We start from the raw sequence: 10,284 nt of genomic DNA on the forward strand, positions 1-10,284 counted from the left end.
GATCTAGCATGGATGACAGCCCAACAAGAAAAAACAAATAAAGGTTGGCTGGTCTACTAAAGGGGCCCATTTTTTAATTATTGGGCTACTTTCTGACTGTAGGCCAGAGTTTGAGGCTAAATAATATCGGTTGTAAACTGCCCCCCACCTCCCCCCTGTTATCCGGGTTGCTTGGGACCTCCCTACCCTAAACCCTACCTTAACCCTTCCCTAACCTTAACCTTAACCATTTTAAACGTCAACTTGTATGGGGTAGGGACATCCCAAGGATCCTGATAGCCATGACCCTCTGGACAGACACGGTATGACAGTCAGGGGGCAGGGATCAACGTTGTTGTTCTATGACGTCCTCTTCCCCACATCCAATGAAGATTTGAGGATAATTCGGAGAACAACGCCCAGCACCACTCGCGGCCCAATCGTTATGAAGCATTGTGAGAAATAGGCGGGGTTTATTAACAAGCACGTTATCATGTTTTTAAGAAATTCTCTCTGTCGACGACTCCCTTCAGTTTGTTGAGAACGGGTGCGATGACGACTAGCTTAGCTAGCGTTAGCCACCCAATGTTTTTCACAATGCGGATCTAGCTAGAACAACAGCTGTTTTTTTACCTGAGCGTTTCTACGGCGAATTTACCAAGCATCCGATTAGTATTCGCGTCTATAAGGGAAGAAAAAAAAACGGGGCGACTTATAATAAAACCGTAACGGGGAATAGACGCTTAATTGCGATTATTATGGAGGCGAAGAAGGAGGAGGGCGAAGTGGAGATCCAGGAGCACGGTCCCGAACATTGGTTCTCCAAATGGGGGAGCGGCAGTGTTTGGCCGAGGCGGAACAAGAGGAGCCAAGCGAGGACGAGTCGGAACAAAGTCGGCAGAAACTATGGCACCTCTTCCAAAATTCCGCTACTGCGGTCGCACAGCTATACAAGGTCCGAATACTTAGCTAACAACTAGCTAGCATTTAGCTAACTTGGATAGCTTTTTTTAGCTAATTGGCAGCTATCAGATAGACTCGAGTGGCAAGGCAACAAAGGATATTAACGCTAGCTAGCTCGCTGTTTTTAGTTGGCAACCATTTTAAAATCGCAGACCATACTTGTAGTCTGTTAGAAATGTAGTTAATATGAAATTAACTAACATTGGCTAAGAATAATTTGTCATCTTAACCCCTGCTAGCTGTCGACGTTAACTGTGCTGCTAACTTAGCTAGCTAGTTTACGTTCGCTCATTTCAGGAACTTGCCAGTAACAGTACTGTAGCTAGCTCGGAGCTAACTAAAGATAGCAGTAACTACTAACTTTTTTAAATCTATTTTGACCGCTGTACATCGTTCAAGTGATTTACATGTCTTTGTTCAAAATGTATTATGTCGAGTTTCGCTAATTTTTGTCTCGAGTTAACTAGCGGTCCGGCCGTAACGCCGTTAGCTAAACAAAATGGCGAAGCGCAGGGAGGAGTTTTTCGGTTGAAAACAACTATTTGCTATTTACGACCAAGCCGTTTCTGTTGTCTGACACTCCGTCCGCTTGACACATTACAACACTTGACTATTCACCTGGTCTGGCCAATCCATTTAACGATGAGGTGAATTTATAATAACGCTGACAACGTTACTAGGACAAAATGGCGATGGGATTATGACTAATGTTAGCTATCTGAGATGCTATAAAAAATTGTTATTTCTAGCTAGCTAACGTTAGTCTACCAGTCATCACAACGTTCTACATTGAAATCTTTAGTAAAACAACCACTATGCCGTCATAGCTGTATTAGTTTTGCCCGTTGTGTCCCAAGCCAGTGTTCAGCTAGCTAGATAACTGTCGCTGCTTTCTTTGCCATAGGTTTGGTCTTCGCATATAAACACAGTGAGAAGTCAGTCTCATGCAGCTCAGTCAGACAAATGGCGTTGCTTAGCCAAGCTGAAGCAAGTTGAAGGGTCGAGTACAGAAAGTTGTCTATTCAAAGTTACGCTGGCCGGGCAGAGTTGCAGTCTACTTAGAAGATGACGTATGTTAGACACATAAACATGGAATGAATGGTATGTATGGTCAATGTCATGTTGCGCAGGTTGTAAACATTTCCTGTTTGTGTTTTCAGACAGAGTTTGTCAACAGCAGGGGCTGTCTCTCTGGGTTCCCTTCCAGATGCAGCTACTGCGTCACCAACCTCTACAAAGGTAACAAATGCTGATTTTTTAACTTCTTTATTGTGTGTTTTTGTCTTGGCTGTGTGAGACTATGTTGTGTGTCTGTGTTTCATCAGCCTATGAACTCGCTGCTGCTAAAATGATTTCCGGGGGACACTCGTGAACTAGAACATGGTCTACCACCCTAACCTCCTCGCTCTCTGCTCTGCTGTTCTCTCTGTCTGTCTGTCTGTCTCTTTCTTGCTCTCACTCTCTCTCTCATCTTGTCTCTCTCTCTTTCCCTCTCCTCCATAACTACACCCATACTCAGTGTTGTAGCTAGATCACCAGGGTCCTGTTCACTAGGACATGAAATGGAAGCATAAATGCAGTTGTGGGGAACCTGTCCAATAGCAAATGCTTATTTTTTCTTTGTTGTTGCAAGCTGCTTTCTAAGGGTGTGCACTATTGAATACAACTATGTATGGCATGAGGTGAGGGTAAGGGCTCGAGTTGTTTCTATTGAGCTCAGTTTCAATGCTATTAGTCATTATGTGAATGTGTTGGAGACTAATGCTACCTGCTATTAGCACTGTAAGTCATTATGTAAATGCATGGAGACTAATGCTACCTGCGCTATTAGCACTGTCAGACATTATGTAAATGTATTGCAGACTAATGCTACCTGCTATTAGCGCTGTAAATCATTATGTATATGTCTGGAGACTAATGCTACCTGCTATTAGCGCTGTAAGTCATTATGTAAATGTTTTGGAGACTAATGCTACCTACTATTAGCACTGTCAGACATTATGTAAATGTATTGGAGACTAATGCTACCTGCTATTAGCCCTGTAAATCATTATGTAAATGTCTTGGAGACTAATGCTACCTGCTAATGGTAGACTATGGTGAGCTATCACCCGTAAATGTATGGCTATGCTGAGACTAATGCTCTAACCCTCTCCCTAACAGAGTCATTATCAAGCTATGAATGGGGTACATCCTCTCACCTCTCTAACAGAGTCGTGAGTCCACTAGGGAGTATGAGCTGGGGGATCCAGCACCATCCTCACCCTCTCTCTCCCCTAACAGAGTCGGTAGAGTCCCACCAGCGGAGCTATGAGCTGGGGATCCAGCGGGCGTACCAGCCTCTCACTCCTCTCTCCCCTAACAGAGTCGGTAGAGTCCCACCAGCGGAGCTATGAGCTGGGGATCCAGCGGGCATACCATCCTCTCACCCTCTCTCTCTCCCCCTAACAGAGTCGGTAGAGTTCCACCAGCGGAGCATGAGCTGGGGATCCAGCGGGCGTACCATCCTCTCACCCTCTCTCTCTACAGAGTCGGTAGAGTCCCACCAGCGGAGCTATGAGCTGGGGCTCCAGCGGGCGTACCATCCTCTCCTCTCTCTCCCCCTAACAGAGTCGGTAGAGTCCCACCAGCGGAGCTATGAGCTGGGGCTCCAGGCGTACATCCCCACCCTCTCTCTCCCCCTAACAGAGTCGGTAGAGTCCCACCAGCGGAGCTATGAGCTGGGGGATCCAGCGGGCGTACCAGCGCGCAATAAAGACGTGCTGGCCTGGGTGAAGAAGAGGAGGAGAAACATCAGGAGGGGAGGACCTCATCAGCTTTCTGTGTGGCAAGGCCCCGCCCTGCGCAACCCCCGTCGCGATGCGCAGATGCCCAAACACGGGCCGACACGCCCTCTCTGTGATGTCACCCAGCAGGCCGCCGCCCACGGAGAGCGGGTCGTCTGTGGAGGCTGACCTGCAGCCCTTCAGAGAGGCCATCGCACTGCACGGTGAGAAGGATACACACACACACACACACACACACTGCACAGTGAAGGCTAATACACACACACACACACTGCACAGTGAGAAGGATACACACAGACACACACACACACTGCACAGTGAGGCTACACACACACACACACACACTGCACGGTGAGATACGCTCTTTCACTCTTTTTTTTTTTTTCTCACTCAGTTTCTCTGGGAGAATCCCAATACATTTCCTTCATTATTCGCGGCTCGCCTCCTCGAAACCCATTGGGTGAGAAGGTCAGAGGTCCCGCCCCTCTGACGTTCTCATCCAATGGGTTTTGAGAAGGAGCAAGGAATCAAGGAAATAATATTTTATATAGCGCTTCTATAAATATACATTTTTATATACAGTGAGGGGGAAAAAGTATTTGATCCTGCTGATTTTGTACGTTTGCCCACTGACAAAGAAATGATCAGTCTATAATTTTAATGGTAGGTTTATTTGAACAGTGAGAGACAGAATAACAACAAAATCCAGAAAAACGCATGTCAAAAATGTTATAAATTGATTTGCATTTTAATGAGGGGAAATAAGTATTTGACCCCCTCTCAATCAGAAAGATTTCTGGTCAGGTGTCTTTTATACAGGGTATGAGCTGAGATTAGGAGCACACTCTTAAAGGGAGTGCTCCCGAATCTCAGCTTGTTACCTGTATAAAAGACACCTGTCCACAGAAGCAATCAATCAATCAGATTCCAAACTTCCACCATGGCCAAGACCAAAGAGCTCTCCAAGGATGTCAGGGACAAGATTGTAGACCTACACAAGGCTGGAATGGGCTACAAGACCATCGCCAAGCAGCTTGGTGAGAAGGTGACAACAGTTGTTGCGATTATTCGCAAATGGAAGAAACACAAAAGACCTGTCAATCTCCTCGGCCTGGGGCTCCATGCAGATCTTTGCTTTAAAGCAAATGAGAACGGTGAGGAATCAGCCCAGAACTACACGGGAGGATCTTGTCAATGATCTCAAGGCAGCTGGGACCATAGTCACCAAGAAAACAATTGGTAACACACTACACCGTGAAGGACTGAAATCCTGCAGCGCCCGCAAGGTCCCCCCTGCTCAAGAAAGCCATATACAGGCCCGTCTGAAGTTTGCCAATGAACATCTGAATGATTCAGAGGAGAACTGGGTGAAAGTGTTGTGGTCCAGATGAGACCAAAATGGAGCTCTTTGGCATCAACTCAACTCGCCATGTTTGGAGGAGGAGGAATGCTGCCTAGACCCCAAGAACACCATCCCCACCGTCAAACATGGAGGTGGAAACATTATGCTTTGGGGGTGTTTTTTCTGCTAAGGGGACAGGACAACTTCACCGCATCAAAGGGACGATGGACGGGCCATGTACCGTCAAATCTTGGGTGAGAACCCTTCCCTCAGCCAGGGCATTGCAAAATGGGTCGTGGATGGGTATTCCAGCATGACAATGACCCAAAACAAACGGCCAAGGCAACAAAGGAGTGGCTCAAGAAGAAGACACATTAGGTCCTGGAGTGGCCCAGCCAGTCTCCAGACCTTAATCAAATTGAAAATCTGTGGAGGAGGGCTGAAGGTTCGAGATGCGCAAACGTCAGCCTCGGAAACCTTAACGACTTGGAGAAGATCTGCAAAGAGGAGTGGGACAAAATCCCTCCTGAGATGTGTGTGCAAACCTGGTGGCCAACTACAAAAAACGTCTGACCTCTGTGATTGCCAACAAGGGTTTTGCCACCAAGTACTAAGTCATGTTTTGCAGAGGGGTCAAATACTTATTTCCCTCATTTAAAATGCAAATCAATTTATAACATTTTTTGACATGTGTTTTTCTGGATTATTTGCTGTTATTCTGTCTCTCACTGTTCAAATAAACCTACCATTAAAATTATAGACTGATCATTTCTTTGTCAGTGGGCAAACGTACAAAATCAGCAGGGGATCAAATACTTTTTTCCCTCACGTGTGGTTTTTTTTTATATATATATAATAGGCTTCAGGTGATTGGGGACTAAACCTGATATAATAATATGTATTTTATACGTGTGCTTTTCATTACAAAGAGAATCTCAAAGACGCAGTAAAAACAAACAAAACCCATGTAGAGAGAAAGGCTGGGCAGGAGCTTAATGTGGAGATCTGTCAGGTCTTGGTGATGGTCTTCACCAGCTTCAGATGATAAGGTGTTGTTCAGAAAGGCTGGTAGCTTAATGCCAATACCATACATATACATTCACATTAACAATGTGCAGGGATACTGGGAGTGATGGAGGTATAGTGTATGTATGTATGTATGTGTATGTATATATATATATATATATATAAATGGGTCAGGTGACTAGGATATATGATAAAATGAGTAAAAGCAGCATAAATTATGATTCTATGTGCGTGCTTGTGTGTAGAGTTTGCCATTAGTTCAGCTAACTGGCAAGCCAAAAATGACTTGCCATTAGTTCAGCAACTCCATGGGTCAAAACCACCAGATATTGTAGCTCAGAAACACTACTAAAGAAGTCTCCCAAAAAAAAAACGTAAAATAAAAAGACTTAAAACAATGTACAGGAGCTCTCTGCCTTCTTCACGGGCGCCATGGCAACCACGGAACTGATTAATTAAATGCAATTGGGATTCTCCCCCTATCTCACCCAGCTCTCCTCTAATCTCTCAGTCTCGGGTAGATGTGTATAGACACTGCTTGAATTTTTACTGACACCTGTGTTGTAATTCCTGAGGCGGAGTGGGGCGATGGCCAGTATATCCGTGCGTCCGGTGCCCCTGCCGACGCACCTAACACGCGACAGCCCTGCTCCGCAGCGGGTGTAACCGTAGGAACGGTCTCCCACGACGTCGACCTGAACACCTTCATCGCCGAGGAGATGGGCTCCATTTGGAAGAACGCCGGCAACCGCGCAGCCAATAGGAAGAGGGGCATCTGCCCAGTGCAGTGATGTCATCACAGACTCGCCCACCCATAAACGCAACCGGATGCTCTGAGTATCCCGGATATCACACATGCACACCGACTCATCACACACACACGCAGACACATTTCACACACGCCGCGCACACAAATTACACACAAAACGCACACTAGATATTTTTCTTCACAGTCGCGGGGCCGAGCTGATTGGATGATGACTGATGCACCGGCCGTCAATCAACCCCTCCCAACCTGGCCCCTCCCACTCGTGTTGCTTCCAAATAAAGAAACATGTAAATGGAAAAAAAGCCACTTATCCCTCCTCCTCCGTCATCCCTCCTCCCTCTGTCATCCCTCCTCCCTCTGTCATCCCTCCTCCCTCTGTCATCCCTCCTCCCTCTGTCATCCCTCCTCCTCTGTCATCCCTCCTCCCTCTGTATCCCCCTCCCTCTGTCATCCCTCCTCCCTTCACCCCCTGTCACCTCCCCCCGTCATCCCCCCCCCGTCATCCCCCTCCCTCCGTCATCCCCCCCCGTCATCCCTCCTCCCTCGGTCATCCCTCCCCCTCTCCTGTCATCCCTCCTCCTCCCCCCCCCTCCTCTCCTCATCCCCCTCCCTCCCTCATCCCTCCCCCCCGATCTCCCCCCCCTCCCTCCTGCATCCCTCCCCCCTCATCCCTCCCCCCCCCTCCGTCATCCCCCTCCTCCTCATCCCTCCTCCCTCCTCATCCCTCCTCCCTCCCCTCTCCTCCGTCATCCTCCCTCCCTCTGTCATCCTCTCCTCTGTCATCCTCCCTCCTCTGTCATCCTCCCTCCCTCTGTCATCCTCCCCCCCTCTGTCATCCTCCCTCCCTCTGTCATCCCCCTCCTCTGTCATCCTCCTCCCTCCTGTCATCCTCCCCCCCTGTCATCCCCCCCCTCTGTACCCCTCCCTCTGTCATCCCTCCTCCTCCCCTCCCTCCTCCCTCGTCATCCCCCTCCTCTGTCATCCTCCCCCCTCTGTCATCCTCCCTCCCTCTGTCATCCTCCCTCCCTCTGTCATCCCTCCTCCCTCGTCATCCCCCCCTCCGTCATCCCTCCCTCATGTTTGGCATGACAAGGACTTGTAATGACTGTGCTGGTAGCTCCCACTAGCAGCCTGTCTAGACCCCCTGGGATGAAACTATGTATTGGCCGTGTGTTCTGAGTGGTGGGCTGGTGGGGAAGATTGGGACAGACCTGCCTCACCCCTGTTACTAGGTGTATTAAAGAGTGTTCGGGGTTCTGTTCGGGTCCTGAGGCCTAGAGGCCTTCATGTTTTAGTAGCCCCCTCAAGCGCCTGTGTCTGTCTCTCGATGCGTGTTTGACAGAACTGTCACTAAGTGTGTGACTTGTCTTTTGAGGAAGCTGCTATCTCTGGGCACAGCGGGAGGTGCTGGGGGTGTGTCCGCTAGCACGTGTGGTGTGTGTGTTTGCAAGCCTGTGTGTGTGTTTGTTCCGCACAATCCCTGACTGGATTCATGTATATTTCTGTTTTGTTTTATAAAGCAACCCCCCCATAGCTCTTCCTGTCTCTTTCTAGTAACCTTTAACCCCTAGTTCTTCCTCTCTATCTATCTACTGTGTATATACATTATGACAACTAGGTGCTGCTATTGTATGATGCAGACATACATGTGGTACATATTAAGTAAAAAAAAAAAAAGAAGAAATGCAAAACCATTGAATTGTTAATGTAAAATAATGATTCTGGCATTAAACAAAACAAGCTTTTAACTATTAACAGTTTTAATGTTTGTCTTTTAACCAGGGATGAAAATGTAAAGCTAGCCCGGGATAGTACTGCTCCAGGCTAGTAGTAAATGTACCAAACTAGCCCGGGATAGTACTGCTCCAGGCTAGTAGTAAATGTACCAAGCTAGGCCGGGGATGACGATCAGACCAGGCTAGTAGTAAATGTACCAAACCAGCCCGGGGATAGTACTGCCCAGGCTAGTAGTAAATGTACCAAACTAGCCCGGGATAGTACTGCTCCAGGCTAGTAGTAAATGTACCAAACTAGCCCGGGGATAGTACTGATCCAGTAAAGTAGTAAATGTACCAAACTAGCCCGGGGATAGTACTGCAGGCTAGTAGTAAATGTACCAAACAGCCCGGGATAGTACTGTCCAGGTAGTAAGTAAATGTACCAAACTAGCCGGGATAGACTGCCCAGGCTAGTAGTAAATGTACCAAGCTAGCCCGGATAGTATGATCAGACCAGGCTAGTAGTAAATGTACCAAGCTAGCCCGGTTGCCAGTAAATGTGTTTTCAAATATTGCATGGCACATATTTTGGAGCTGAATGTTGCCCAGGCTAGTATGAATGCGGTCTAATAGCCCGGATGCCCAGTGCCCAAAACCCTTAAATTCCATCACTGTTTTTAACTATGAACGGACTCTGAGGATTAATCTGTTTTTAACAACTGAAGCCCGTCACGTTACTGTTGCAGGATGACAACAAAACAATTATCCAAAGCAATTTCCCTTTCCCCCTGAGTTTAGTTAGCGTGCCGACGGAGATCGATGTGTTGTAACCGTGTGTTGCGGTAGGAACGTCGTCAGGCGTTTGGGGAACCGAAGATGTAAACAAAAGAGACAGTCCGAACAGACCGAACAGCAGTTCACCTTTCTGCCACACGGGGGGCGCCAGAGACCAACATCACCTCCCATCTGCTCTGACAACAGACACCACAGAATCTCCTGTCTCTCAGACACCACAGAATGTCCTGTCTCCTCAGACAATAGACACCACAGAATCCCTGTCTCCCAGACACCACAGAAACTCCTGTCTCCTCAGCACACCACAGAAATCCGTCCCCAGACACCACAGAATCTCCTGTCTCCTCAGACACCACAGAATCTCCTGTCTCCTCAGACACTACAATCCCAACCAGGACTAGGTATCATGTCCCTCTAGACACATACACAGTGAGGTGGTAAGTTTAATACACAGTGACTACAATGGAAGTTTCTAGTTATAAAGGACAGGTTGCTATGGTAATGTCTTTACTACACAGGACTAGGTTGCCAGGTAAGTTCTTCTCACTGGGCGAAAAGTGCATATCAGGAGATATCTTACATGACCGTTTGATATTCTAGAGAATGCAGACCAAGTCAATGTATTTTTGGGAGTTTAGTGGATTAGCACCATATCTGACTGAATCCAGTTGTCTTTTAGATAATATGAAATTGGGATTACTCCGAATATCACACATGGACATTTGCTATGGCCCGATATGGACGCTCAATATCCTGGAGATATGTGACATCCTGTTTCTCTCTTCCTGTTGACAAATACTGACTGTATACATCGGATATCTGGGTTTTCTCAGCACAATGCAAGATATGCTTCTCTTGGCTGAGGTCCATATCCGGATATGGATATGCTTTCTGATATGCTGAAAA

At 47.3% G+C, this 10,284-nt stretch overlaps 1 pseudogene; it reads left to right on the forward strand.

Annotated features, from left to right (window-relative positions):
• Positions 1-625: 625 nt before the first annotated feature.
• On the forward strand, positions 626-6,962 carry LOC123489776 (annotated as a pseudogene).
• Positions 6,963-10,284: the final 3,322 nt, after the last annotated feature.

This window comes from Coregonus clupeaformis, unplaced genomic scaffold (genome assembly GCF_020615455.1).
Source record: "Coregonus clupeaformis isolate EN_2021a unplaced genomic scaffold, ASM2061545v1 scaf3284, whole genome shotgun sequence".
NCBI lineage: Eukaryota > Metazoa > Chordata > Actinopteri > Salmoniformes > Salmonidae > Coregonus > Coregonus clupeaformis.